The following is a 14344-nucleotide window of genomic DNA, read 5'->3' as shown; positions in this document are numbered from 1 at the left end:
TTTTTTGCCTTTTCTATTTCCATTATACCTTCCTTTTCTTTTGTTTTCTCCTTTCTTCTGTCCTTGCTTCCATTTCCCTTCTCTCCCATTTTCCTTTCTTTATCTTTTTTATCCTTCCTTCCTTCCTTCCTTCCTTCCTTATTTTTTTCCTTTCCCTTTGATCCATTTGACTTTTCTTTTTCTTTAGTTTCCCCTTGATTTTCTCTGTTCTTTCTTTCTTTTTACATTTCCATTTTCCCTTCCATTTTCTTTAATTTTAGATTCTTTCCTCCCTATATTTTCTTTGCATTACTATTTTTCATTTATACTTTTTTCCTTCCCTTCTTTCTTCCTTCTCTCCCTTTATCTTTTGCCTTTTTATTTCCATCATGCTGTGCTTTTTCTTTTTCTCCTTCCTCATGTCCTTGCTTCCTTTTCCCATTTCACTTCAATTTTGCTTCTTCGTTTTTGTACTTGCTTCCTTTGTTCCTTCCTTCCTTCATTTGTCAATTTCCTTTGTTCCATCTTACCCTTCTTTTATTCACATTTCATTCTTTATTTTCACATTTTCCCCCTTTTCCTTCTATTTTCTGTAGTTTCTTCACCCTACTTCCTGTCCAATTCTTTCTTTCTTTCTTTCTTTCTTTCTTTCTTTCTTTCTTTCTTTCTTTCTTTCTTTCTTTCTTTCTTTCTTTCTTTCTTTCTTTCTTTCTTTCTTTCTTTCTTTCTTTCTTTCTTTCTTTCTTTCTTTCTTTCTTTCTTTCTTTCTTTCTTTCTTTCTTTCTTTCTTTCTTTCTTTCTTTCTTTCTTTCTTTCTTTCTTTCTTTCTTTCTTTCTTTCTTTCTTTCTTTCTTTCTTTGCTGTTCCATCTTTTCTCCCCATTTCCATCACATTGATTCTGTTCTTTTTTTCTCATTGTTCCTACCTTCAGTCTTTTGATATCTGATGCAAAATTTAGCAGGATGTTATTAAACTTTTACTTTTAGTTCCACATCATGCATATTTGTATGTACATACCTGAGTACATTGAACGTTTATTTAGTAAATGACACAAAACTCATACTTTCACTTAAGTTTAACATTTCAGCCTTTTTAACACTCCCTAGGCAAAATAATAAAAACTTGATGACAGGGACTGAGCACAGCATTACATCATTAAACATCCCTTTTTTATGAGTAAGGTTATGTTTTCAGGCTTCCCAATCCAGGAAAAACAAAAGCATTATGAGCCTTTTTGTGAGACACATTATTATTACTTCAATAACTTATTTGCTTTAGGCGTTTGAAGCAAAAGATAAGATATGGACAAACGAAAGCAGAGTTTTGTTCTTTCAAGGTTCTAAATCTTATTTCATTTTATTACATTTTTTATACAGAAACTCGGCTGGGAGTTATTGCCACATCCCTCGTACAGCTCTGATCTCGTTCCAAGCCATTTCCACATGTTTGGATCATTACAGGAGATCCTGGGAGGCCAGTGTATTAGAAGACAAGCAGGCAGTCCAACCATGAGCAAACTTTCTACATTGATGGTATCAAAGGTCTAGTGAAACGCTGGAATAAATGTATTAGTGTATCAGTGGATTATATAGAGAAATAAAACATTTAAATTCTCATATCTGTGCTCTGTTATTCTGCATAATCAAAAGTCCTGGTTTGATCTGAACACCCTTTGGTCAAGTTGAGTTGAGACTAACAAAACAAAACAAGACAAACCAAAACAAAACAAAAGCACTGACCCCATCACCATACTGTCTGAAGTAATTCATAATAAAAGTGAAAATCTTAAACCAGCCCCCAAACTTAGCTTTGACCTCCTAAACACATACAAGCGCTTAGGTTCGTAATAATCAAACACAGGCTTGGTTGTGTAGCATGTTGATGTGTGGAGTGTGCCACACATGAGTGAAGCGTCTGCGGAATACCACTTCCTCCATAATAGTTAAATATTCTTTATGAAACCCTGTGTTTAGATGAACAAACTTCTGCCATGTGTGTTGTTGTTTTAACGGTCCACTCTGTAAATCCTGGGTTGATCAAAATTTGTTCTTTAATTGTTCTTTGTTCTGTTCCTCCTAATTTTACTTTTCTCCTATAATCACTTCTCTTTTTTCTCTTTTTTCTTCTTTTCATTTTCATTTCTTCTCCTTTTTTATTTATCCTGTTCTACTTCCATCTTTTAATCATTCAAATTGTCATTTCTTTCTTGTCCTTCATTACTTTCTTACTTTCTTTCTTTCTTATTTTGTTCTTTATTACTTCTTTCTTTCTTCTCCTTCATTACTTCCTTTTTTCTTTCCAAATTTCCTTTCTTGTCCTTTTCACTCTTGTTTTCATTTTCTTTCTTTCTTTCTTTCTTTCTTTCTTTTTTCATGTTGTGCTTTCTTTCTTATTTATTTTTCATGTTGTTCTTACTTTCCCCATTTTTCTTTTTGACTCATGCTATCTACTTACTTCTTTCCAACCTTCGGATCTTTCTTTTTTTCTTTCTTTCCTTCTATGTTTTTTTTTTTTAGTTTTCCTTTTTTTCACACTTTCTTTCTTTGCTTTCCAGATTTTTTCTTTTTTACTCATACAATCTACTTTGACTTCTTTTCCACATGATGTGCGAAGCTTTTGATTCCACTTTCTTTATTATTATTACATATTGTTCATGAAATCCTGGAGAAAGCATGCAGAGATGATAAGACAAATAACCTTCTGTCAAGTGTGTTGCTGTGCTTGTATTCACCTGCTGTGTTTGTCGTCCCTGTTACATTGTGTGATCAGTGAGTTCGCAGTGATGCCCGCGAGCCGGAAGTGAGCTCAGGCGACAGGCCTGTACACCCTGCCCCACTGCACTCTTTCACCGCCACATATAGAGCCTGGGTTGTTCTGTGGCACTGAGCAGAGCCGCTTGCTCGTAGAGACAATGCTGAACATTTGAATAAGAAAAGGCCTGCTGCATTATGTGACAGTTTCTCTCTGCAGGAGGCGCAGGACGAGAAGAGGGGGAGCACGGAAACATTCAGAGATTTGTTCTGACCCCCTGCTCAACCACCATCCCTACCCATTCTTGAATAAATTAATGGGTTTAAGTGAAGCAAAGTTCGTTACTTAGAGGGTTTTCCCTGAAAAGAAAGCTTATAGTCACTCACTCAGTCGCTTCTTCAACGCACCAAGCACCTGGAACATTTTGGCACTTGAGTGTGTTATTGTTTACTACACAAGGTTTTTACGCTCTTCAGTTTTAACACACTTAATCAACCCTCTGACATATTTACGAGGACTAGCCTCCTTTATGTCAGACAGGCTCTCTTTTATGCTAAGGTTTTATGTTCCATTTTTTTAAAAGTAGAGAATTAGAAGTCGAACTGCTGAGATTTGTCACTTTATTGAAATGAAATACAACACAAAATATGCTATTTTAGATCATTATGGCTTTGTGGCTTTTCCTTGAATCAAAAGTACAACACTTTTTAACAACGTCATTCAAAATCTGAGTTACATGGAAATGTTGTAATCAGCAGGAGTAATGCTTAGACTTGTGGCCATAATTGTACGGTATTATACACTGAAAAAAGTAAACTGCTGTGTCATTGATACAAAGTATGTTTTCTACATTGATCTGATGGGAAAAAATTAATTTCCTATACGAAACTGATATTTGTACGTTGCTTAAAAGCAAACATTTCAGCTCCTGGTTAAACTTGAATTTAATTCGTTCATTCAAAGGACAATTTCTACTTCAAACCTAAAGGTCGCCGTGTCACGTGACCTCATGACGTAGTATTATCGAGGACTGAATCCCGTTCTGCTGGCGGCCATCGTTTTTTTAAAGAAAATAACAGGTAAGAAAGCAAACTCATGTCATTTCTATGTTAAATGTATCTCTTCCGTGAGCAAACGATTGATTTATGTCAGGAACAACTACTTTGTAGATTGAGTTTTGCGTCCGTGTTTGCTGGCTAAAAACACCTATACACTATTACTTAGCATTAGCAAACTAACGCGGTTATTTTCAAAAACAACGGAGTTTCTACACTAAGTCGGCTGTGCCGAATAAAATGTAATTAATTATATTTAACTACCGTTGGTTAACGATGTAAAAATTAATAGGAAAGTGACCTAAACATAGAACAGCCAGTTTGGAGTGAGTGATGTTTGTACTGTACTTATAGTTATGATTAAAACCTTCTGGACTTGCTAACGTGTAAGTAATGTAATATCTCTAAAACTATATTCCCTCGTATGAAACGGGGCATTAGCACATGTCCCTGACATACTGGTAACACTTTATCACACGTTTTTAACGTTATCAGTATATAATTTCTAATACTGGCAGCAATTTACACGTTGATTTAACGTTACTACAAGTAAAAGTACAAAAGTCCACAAGTCGACCGATTAAATTAACCATGTAAATTAAATAAAATGTGAAATAAAACACAAAAATAGTGTATGTATGTATGTGTGTGTATATATATTCCAATTTGCTTGGTATTAGTAGCATGGATTAATGGGCGGAGCACTGTCCCACTTCGAGCTAGTGGTCACTTAGACCAACAAGCTGAGGTTAGCCATTACTATGAAGTTTAAAAGTAAACATGAAATCTTTATTCACTTTTGTTTTTAAAGGTCTGTTAGCTTTTCTGAAAGGGCATTATTTAACCCATACTGCAGACATGATAAGTCCCAGAATCCACAAATTAAAACCCTATGTGGATAAATTTTGAAATGGAAATGATACAATAGAATTGCCGTGAATTTATTAAATGTCAGTGTAATCTAAATATCCTAAAATAAACTCTCTCGAAATGACAGCGCTGAAAATTAGTAGTTGAATTATCTGATAATATCAGAGAATAATTTTAGTTATCCTGCAAAACTGAATTATGTTTATTGGTTTATTGTATTATCAGTAGTGAGCACTTACAAGGCAACAGAATGCAGTTATTTTAAAGGTGTGTGTGGGGTGGTGATTCTTTCTATACATACTGTAATTAAGATTTGCTAAGAACTTGAGCCAGTCCAATTTTTGTTTTTACTTTTTTTTTTTAAGATCAATTATGAGTTTCTGAGAATTACAACTGCTCCACTTCAAGCAAGATTGCTGGTTTCCTTGGACAAGCAACACTACAAACTAATTGAGAGAAGACCAGAGATATAATCTTCATCTTCAAGTTCTTGATCTGGTATGTACTCACTTAAAAATAACAGAAATTAGCTTGGTGTTAGATGTAATATTGTGAAGCCACAGGAGCTGAGCAAGGCATTCAAATCAAGTTGGCTGTGACGCACTAAATTAAAACAAAACTAGCAGAATACCCCGGGCCAGGGGTAGCTCAGTGGTTAAGGCATTGGACTACGGTTCGGAAGATCACAGGTTTAAACCCCACAACCACCAAGTTGCCACTGGTGGGCCCTTGAGCAAGGCCCTTAATCCTCAACTGCTCAGATGTGTAATGAGATAAAAATGTAAGTCGCTCTGGATAAGAGCGTCTGCCAAATGCGTAAATGTAAATGTAGCAGAATAAAACATTTTAGTTTAACTTGTTTACAGGTTAGTGAATGCTGTCTGAATACAGGTTTCAATGTTTGCCATGTTCATTTTATTACGCTTTAAAAGCCTAACATAATACTATGTTTGTTTTTACATGCCTAGAGCCTGGAGGTGAATGTATGAAGAGAGTATCTCCTGAAATGTCTTATGGTGTATTTAGTGGAAGAAGTGGACCAACTGTTTAAACACTGGTAAGCATTTGTTCATAAAGCATTTCAACCTTAGGACTGAAAAATGTTACGAGGTCAATGGCATTATCAGCTGCAGCACAACCTTCACACAGGGCCATTATTTTTTTTTAAATCATAGTATGTATTTACATTAGTTACATACATGCTCCTTGAACTTGTAAAAAGACTTTACAGAAGAGCTGAAGCTGTTACAGCTGCAAATGTCCAACATCATATCAAACCCTATGGATTAAGAAGTGGATGTTACTCAAGTTCATATGCATGTGAAGGCAGGCGAGCCAATACTTTTGGCAATATAATGTAATATATAATGTGTGTGTATATGTATGTTCGTTGTTTTGGCCTATTCATTGACATTATTAAATTTAACTTGATGCACCATAATCCTAGGTGTTTTTTTGCACTCATAGGGAGCATCAAATGATTTTTACATTCATACATCAGACACTGTTTTGCCAAATAGAGCAACTTGTCTAACAAATGTGCTTTCTTTTATTAGGTTGTTCAGAAAGGTGAAGCTCAGGCTGAACTTGAGAGGTGCACGATGGCCCTGTTTGCCCTCAGGGAGGAAGAGGACTGTCTTCAGCCACCACAGGAAGTCAGTCGCACATGAATGTTCCATGTTTGGCCTTATCTATGCGTTAAACTTGAGCTATCCTGGTGAGCTCAAACACACATTTGTGGCCCGGCAGAAAATATTTAGGGCACGTGTTCTATATTGGCATTAAAATATTAAATTTTGGTCACACTATTTGTCAAACAATTGTCAGATTTTAACATGGTTAGCAAATAGGATTATACAGTTTTTAAGCTTAAGTTATTAAAAATGCATTGTTTTATTGATTTTATTTTTGTTTTCTGTCTTTTATTGGAGAAATAATTTAATGGTAAAACATGGTATGGTTTCAAGGATGGTAATAAATGTTTTTGAAGGAGAACTTGTTTGTTCATTGTTTTATTTATAAATGTAACTTCTCTACAACTGCAGTTTTTTTTAAGTTGATCCAAAGTTTCTTTTTTATATATATTTAAATAATGAATGCCATAAATCTTTATTTTATGCAACTTAAAAAAGTTAATTTTCTCAAACATTCAAAAAGTAGTTTATATCAAGTTTATAATTTTAGGTTAGATTTAGCAGAATATTTAGATTAAGTAATATAGCCAACTAATTTATTTTAATTTAGAACAATTTAAAATTTTTAATTTGATATACTTTTAGAAATCAGTTTACATGAACTTAAAATTTTTAAGTTACATGTAAATGGTTTATTTACATTACATCAATGCTAAAAAATTAGGTGTGACAGATTACTTCAATTTTTTTAAGTTGAACCAGTGTTATATTTTTTTCAGTGTAATTAGCAAGAAACATTTTAATCAGATACAGTGGAAAAGTGTTTATTGATGTTGTCCTGTTTAAACGAATGAACATCTTCCTTCCTTCCATCCACCATTTCTTTTTTCTTTCTCTCTCTCTCTCTTCTGTGTTCCTTTTTACTTCTAGAAAATACCACAGTTACACAACACTGTTGTATTATTGTACAATATTTACACAGTTAAGGCCAAGGGAAAATATTCTGCGTATCATGTAGAATCTAACAACAGAAATATAAATTATTGTGTCTTTTGGATTTCTGATCGCTCAGTTTTGACATTTTGTTGAATTGTAAAGCAGCGGTCAAACTCATTATGGCTTTGTGGCTTTCAGTAGAATAAAAACTGATGCTGACAATAATAATGTTGTTCATTCGAACATGTACTTAGACATTTAGCTGCGTCACTCAAAACGGAGTCACATAGAAACTAATAACTGTTTTCTAAATATAGGAAAATACATTCTGCCTGAATCCTCTGCTGAATAAACATGTTCTTTATTCTTTTCCCTCCTCTAATCAGTTCTCTTTCCCTCTCTTCTCTTTATTTCATGTTTTCTTTTTCCATTATTTTTTTCTCTCAGGTCATCCCTTCCACTTTGCCTTCCTTCATTCCTTTCTTCATACACTATCGCCGCCTTTTCTTTTGAATTATCTTCCACTCTTCCTTCCCTTCTTCCTTCCTGTATTCATTTAATTTCCCCTTTCCTTGCTTCCTTCCTTCCTCTCGCTTTTCTTTTCCTACTTCCCACCTTCCTTCCTTCGTTCCACTTTTCTTTTCCTACTTCCCACTTTTCTTTTTACCCAAACCGTCCACTTTTTCTCCTTTCCAACCTTTAGATCTCTCCCTCCCTCTCTCTAATCCTTTCTTCCTTTTCTTTTCCTTTGCGATTTTCTTCCTAATTGCATCTTTTTCAGTCAATCTGTTGTTATATCACTGTTCTTTTTTCATTCTTTTCTTTCTTTCTGTTTATTGTCCTTACTTCATTCCTTCCTTCATTTTTCTTTATCTTAAACATTCTTTCTTTTCGTCTTGACCTAATTTAATTCCAGTTTATTTTAGTACAGTTAACAAACTGTAGAGAATCAAGCTGTGCGATTCTTATAAACAAATCTCAAGTTACATTGAAAGGATTTATAATCCAAAAAATTATAACAGGTATATACATTTCCTTCCTTCTTTTTTTTCCATCCCCTGGTCCAGGTTTGAAAACTTTTGTTTTTCGTCATCATTGTAATTGCTTTTGTGTCTGCTTACATGGCTCTGTTATACCAAGCACCCACCCGCACTATTAAAGTTCAGGCCATATTGTGTGTCTAACCTCTTTGCGGTTAGCTCAGCAGATCATTTGGCCCGGGTTCAGAGACATGTCTTTGCTGTCGCAGTCTTTCATGATGACACAAAGAGAACACAAGAGACATTTGTTTAGTTCTCAGAGATGAAAGGTTTCATCATTTTAATTCATTTATGGCTGCATGTAAGCATTTCCAAATTTAAGAATTCATGAATCTGATTGGTCAGAAGTTGCAGATAGTTTTCCCTAAAAGTAGCTCTTAAGCTTATAGTAGTAGGAACTAAGTAATTTTAAATGAGCAAATACGCTTTGATTGGGTAATTATTGCAGTCATTAATATGTCTCAAATGCAAAACAATTATTTTCACTCTGATACAGCAAACTGATACAGCAAGCAGATTCTAATTTCATACACCATGTCAGAGGACATATCCCGGGATCATGGAAAAGAAGAGTCTAGTTTCAGAAGAGTCGAATTATTGTCCCGCATTAAACAAAGAAATCAACTAGAAATAACCAGAACTGGGTCAATAATTGTCCAATGCAATATGAAAAACTGGAAGTGGTGATAACATCATAGAAGAAATTGTGATTTGAAAAAAAAATCATGAATGCGCATGATCAGAGATCAGTTAAACTTCGTGAAATTGCTTGTAAAAAAATAAGCAATGGAAATCAATGTGATGAAAACTTACAGGATTGGAACTAAACAGCTGTGTGTTCATAATAAAACAATTTGTTAGTAAGATTCGTTACACACAAAAAGAAAAGTTTTAGCTTGCTAGGGGGCATAAAGATTGTACTTTGAGCAACAGAAAAGGTTATGTGGTCTGATGAGCCAGACTGACCCTATTCCAAGGTGATGTGGGTATCCAAGTTAGAAGAGAAGCGCATAAAGCAATTCACCCATTATGCATAGTGATCACTGTACAAGCCTCTGGAGGAAATGTTATTATCTGAGGTTACTTTAGTTGGTCAAGTCTAGACTTAGCAACGTTACAGTATGTGGCAATGTAATGAAGTCAGCTGACGATCTGAATGTACTGAATGGCCATGTTATCATATCTATAGAGTTTTCGTCCCTGATGGCATGGGAATATTCCAGGACTCATATTGTGAAAGAGTGTTTCTGAGAGCATAAGGAATCATTTTCACACATGAACTGGCCACCATAGAGTCCTGACCTTAACCTCAGTGAAAGTCTCTGGGATGTGCTGCAGGAGGCCTCATGGAGTTGTTTTGACATCCCAGCATCAATAAAAGAGCTGAACATTAACCCAATTCTGGATGGAAATAAATGTGGTGAGGTCGCATCCCGTTGTTGAAACAATGCATTAGAGTACTGATTTATAATTTTTTTTATCGGGGCCAGGTAGTGTATGTATCATCAATTAAATATGATCATAATTTTTTTAAATTTCTTTATGTATGAGGACTTTTGGGGCAACCTGTATAGTAACGCCTTACACAGGGATGTGCTCCATAAACAGAATAAAAAAGGGTGTATTTGTTGTCATGGAAGCCCCAGCTTTTTATAACAGTCGGTCGTAAAGCTATTACTTTTTAGTCAGAGCTTTACGAAGGGTTTATGACTCGGGAACGTCTTCAGGACAGAGAAGTTTACGCTTTCCAGGTTCTCAGTAACATGAAAAGCCGATTCTTTTTTGCCTTATTAACTTAAAGAAAGAACTCGTGCAAAAAAGACAAATATGTTCACAAGTCATCGGAGGAAGCATGCTTTTGCAGATGTAACACAACATTAAGTGTGACAGAAATGTACTTGTTAAAATACAATTGGCTGTGGTATAAGAGGAATAAAGCCTTTCAGAATAGTGCTGCTATAGCCATCGAGCACGCTCAGTGTATTAATATTACCTCTTATAATGTGCATTATTGCATTATGTCGCCAATTATTTATTTTTAACAGCACACATTGTCACATTTTGGTTTTACCAGTTTTACAAGTTATTTATAGTTTTCTATATATATCAGATGTGTTCTAGATAACTATATTGATGTTCAATGATGATGAAGCTATAGGTATTATATCTCTTTGACATCAGTGTCTTTGTGGAAAAAGTGTGTTTGTGAGAGCGTGTATGGAGGGGGGAAAAGGCAGTGACAGGATTCTCGCCAAACTCAGAGGGGCTCCAACATCAGAGAAACAAGAACGCGTCAACGGTTGTGATTTACACACACGTCTGCAAGGATGTCGTATTTATTTTTTGCACCTGGGAGTTGTTAGAAGCTACAGTTCACGTTTTTCTTTCACACTCAGAACTGATTTCAAAAATAACAATTAAAATATGTATTTTTTTTAGCTTTATATATAAACCAATTGATGCCAGAGTCTTTATAAAAAGAGAGTTATAAAACATTTGCTCAGCTGGACACATTTATACTCCTGGCATACATCAAAGATGGGGCACAAATTTATTGGCACTATTGTCATGCAGTATTGATTTGTAGGCTGTTCGTTCAGGTTCTTGTGCCCTTTGTGGAGTCTGAATGGTACTGTATGTTTGCCTTGTTAAGAGTGAAAGCAGGAGGTTAGAGAGACTTTCTGAATGAGGACCACCCTGCAGAGAGCCCTGCACATACATCCTTACTATCTCGCCCGGCGGCCTCTTAACCCTGCCCCCACGCCTCTCCCAGACCCCAGGGACTGGGCTAATACCCCATGGGGGTCACTTAGGATGGCACAGATAATTAAGCTAGTAAGACGGAGAATCCTAAGTGCTAGGTCTCGCACTGAGGCATTAGATAAGATATTTTAGTAAAGGTTGAAAGGCATCGATTTGTTCTTTTTGTAGTTATCTTGCGCCTGGCTATGGCATATCTTAAGCCTAAACACTTAGAGCTTGGAGATAGCATCCTGAACTTGTTCCAGTCCAGAGAAAGACAGGAACACAGTCACAGCACAAAAATAAAACGGAAAAAGTTCTATAACAAAAAAAAAATCATGTTATGGGGTTTGCATGAATTGTCATGGTATTCGGAAATAAAACATGAAAGATTAATCCATGCTTTTATTAATTCATTATAATTCATTAGTAAATAAAATGTCAATGGAAAATTCTGCCTGAGGAAAAGAAACACTTGGATGTGGTGCTTTTTAGGAAAGAATCAATGTTAAGGTGGTGACAGTAAATGCACCCAATCACAACACCTCATTGTTAGTTAATTTGCTTTATTTAGTAATTTATTCATATAGAAGAATTTTCGCTTAAAAAGTAAATGACAATAATTTACACATAAAGGGATTAGTTATAAACAAATCAATAATTATTTTTTTTAATCTTAGTTATTTTCCCAAAGCCTGCATTTCAGTTGAAAAAATTGATATAAATATAAAGTTTAATATATAATCTAAATATAAAGTTTAGTATAATAGTGCTGAGCTGTGCTTGCAAACTGCAGTGCTGAAATGATGAGTCGGTGTGTATGTCTGGACTGAATGTACAGTATCTACATTGTAAGTGTCTATGTGTTTGTATGTGTGCGTGTGTGTATATGTGTGTGCGTGTGGACAGAATGTCCAGTGATGACTTTACCACCCCCGTGCGCTATGATTTATGTGGGAAAACAAGCGTTGAGCGCCTGCGGAGAGTGTGGAGAGGATTACATCCCCCACCACAAACTGTGTCACGGCCAATCAACTGCATAAACCCCCTGCTAACAAGCAGCCAATCAGAAGATGTGACTGTCTACGTCCACTTACGTCCTAAACATGAATGTTTATGATCACTTTCTGATCAGAGGTTTTGGAGAGGTGTTGTATCGCCTCCTGCACAAAACATAAAACCTCAGACCTGGAAGATAATCTTCTTTAAAGCTTATAAGAAAACATGTGTGTGTATGTTTATGTACAAAGATGTGCAAAAATTCATTCAATATTGTTTTAGACACACAATTCAAAGATTAAAATCGTAAAAGATTTGGACGATTCAGCTGTTTAACAGCTGTAGAACTTGTAGTTAAAAAAGCAATAATTAAATCCTCTGAATTTCTTTTCTGGAAAGTGGTTGAGTTTTACTTCTTTTTTTTTTTTTAGTTTTCACAGTCATTAAAACAATATGAGGATATCCATTTATTAGAGCACATGCTTTCAATTCTAACATGTATAAACAAATCAAATCATGTGCGAGGTTTGTTTTCTTACACACTCTCTCACACCTCCGTCTTCCTTTCGAGATAACTCGTCACTGAGCGCTCGGCTGTCTTGATCTGGTTAAAGAAGGAAAATTGTGATCATCTATGTTCCAGTAAGCCTACACCTTGACCTTTCCCAACAAGATGAAAAACAAAAAAATAAGCTATTATTTCCTTTCCCTGTGCACAGTTGCATGTATTTTCATGTATTGTCTATATTGTGTATTGCATCCTGTTCAGTGGAAATGTTTATTATGTGATTGGTTTGTTACTGCATTATTTAATATAAACGGAGTGAAATACGATTAGCTAGATTACAACACGACCTCATCCTTACCCTCGTCCCTCTCTTTCTCTGTCCATCTCTCGCTGTTTGTTACGCTAAGTAAATAATAGTGAGTGATGGACCTTTCTTCGCATTGTGGGACAAGGTGTTTGACTTTCACACCAGTGCTCTAAGCGCTTATTAAACTCCGCTAAACGGTGCAATGTCAAACCGGGGCAGCTAATGTGTGGGAGCGAGGGAATGTTTATGCGTAGGGATCAAGGGGACATTTATTTTTCTGGACCATTTCCCACTCTCTCAGAGCCTTTGGCCTCCCTTGGCGGTGGCTGTTGCCCATGCTGGCTCTGTAAACAAGCGGTCCGTGCCCAGTTGGTGGGTTTTAATCCGCAGCCTCCAGGGAAAATTGCTAGCCACCAAGCATTTACAGCTTAAGAAACTCGGGAACGTATTAAAATTCCCATCCAATCTTATCCACCCAGACCTCAGCATCCCACCAGCACACTGTGCACTCCTGTGCTGGAATGCGTTTCGGACACAGCCTGGACGTGAGCCAGCTGCCAGCTGGAGGAACTCAGTGTGCCATGGCTGCGTTTCCGTGTGAAATGACTGCTTAAGACCACTCCGAACAGCTGCCGGACAGCGAGGTGCCCCCTCCGCTTCCCGCCGCCTACTCACAGGTTGTAAATCAGCCCCTGAGCATGGCAGCCACTGACGACTTGCTGAAAAGGTTTCCGAGAGGCTCCACAGGGTCAGAGGATACTCTGACCAGAGGATCAGTACTCTACTGATAACCTGAGTCAGGCCTGTAGCATGGAATTAGCATAAATTGTGGTACATGTGAACACAAAAAAAGCAGCAGCATGCACAAACATTAGTACTCTATCCACTGGAATGTCTGGGGTCGGTCAACAGAATCGACTAATTTGACAAATAATCACAAAACAAATAAGTTGTGGAACGTCGCGTTCCCCCCTCTGTGGTGGTTAAAAGGTCTTTGAAGGGTGTTAAGAGAGGCATATGTTGGAGCGAACATGTCAGAAAGAGACATATTGAGAAAAACGACTGAATTACAACTTCAATTGATCTCACATTTGCCTCTGAAAAAAGGACCAGAAAAAGGGGACGAGGGGACCCGAGGCCTCTGCTAGTACTCCGTCCCTCCCGAGGTGATTGTTACCCAAGCCTGGTGTCAACCTTGTGCCATCAATCACTGCCTTTCAGAGGAGGGGAGACAGGCTGGGGACACGCCCCCCAGGATAGCAGGGTGGTGGTTCTCATGCCCTCCCCCCACCGTCTCCTTGCTCTTACAACCCCACACACGCAACTCCGACAGCTGCTCCAAGCTCAGCCGAGACCTGAGGGCCCCCGTACAGCAGAGACAGCTGCCAGCCCCCAGCCTCCCACAACCCCCGCCTCCCTTCCACCCACCACCCTCATCCAAGGATATGTATTCCATCTTTCATCTATTGTTGTGACTTTTTATCTTTCACACAGTCCAAGCGGATGTACATAAAGAACTCAAA

General features: G+C 36.9%; 1 long non-coding RNA gene across 1 annotated transcript; it reads left to right on the top strand.

Moving 5' to 3' along the window:
• The first annotated feature begins 4811 nt into the window (after positions 1 to 4811).
• On the top strand, positions 4812 to 6456 carry LOC128519571 (uncharacterized). The gene is made up of 3 exons (XR_008357861.1): positions 4812 to 5153; positions 5624 to 5712; positions 6212 to 6456. It is a non-coding gene; the product is annotated as an uncharacterized LOC128519571 (long non-coding RNA).
• The last annotated feature ends 7888 nt before the right edge of the window (positions 6457 to 14344 follow it).

Source organism: Clarias gariepinus, chromosome 3 (assembly GCF_024256425.1).
Source record: "Clarias gariepinus isolate MV-2021 ecotype Netherlands chromosome 3, CGAR_prim_01v2, whole genome shotgun sequence".
NCBI lineage: Eukaryota > Metazoa > Chordata > Actinopteri > Siluriformes > Clariidae > Clarias > Clarias gariepinus.
The sequence above is the reverse complement of the archived record's forward strand: the minus strand, read 5'-3'. Positions and strand labels throughout refer to the sequence as shown.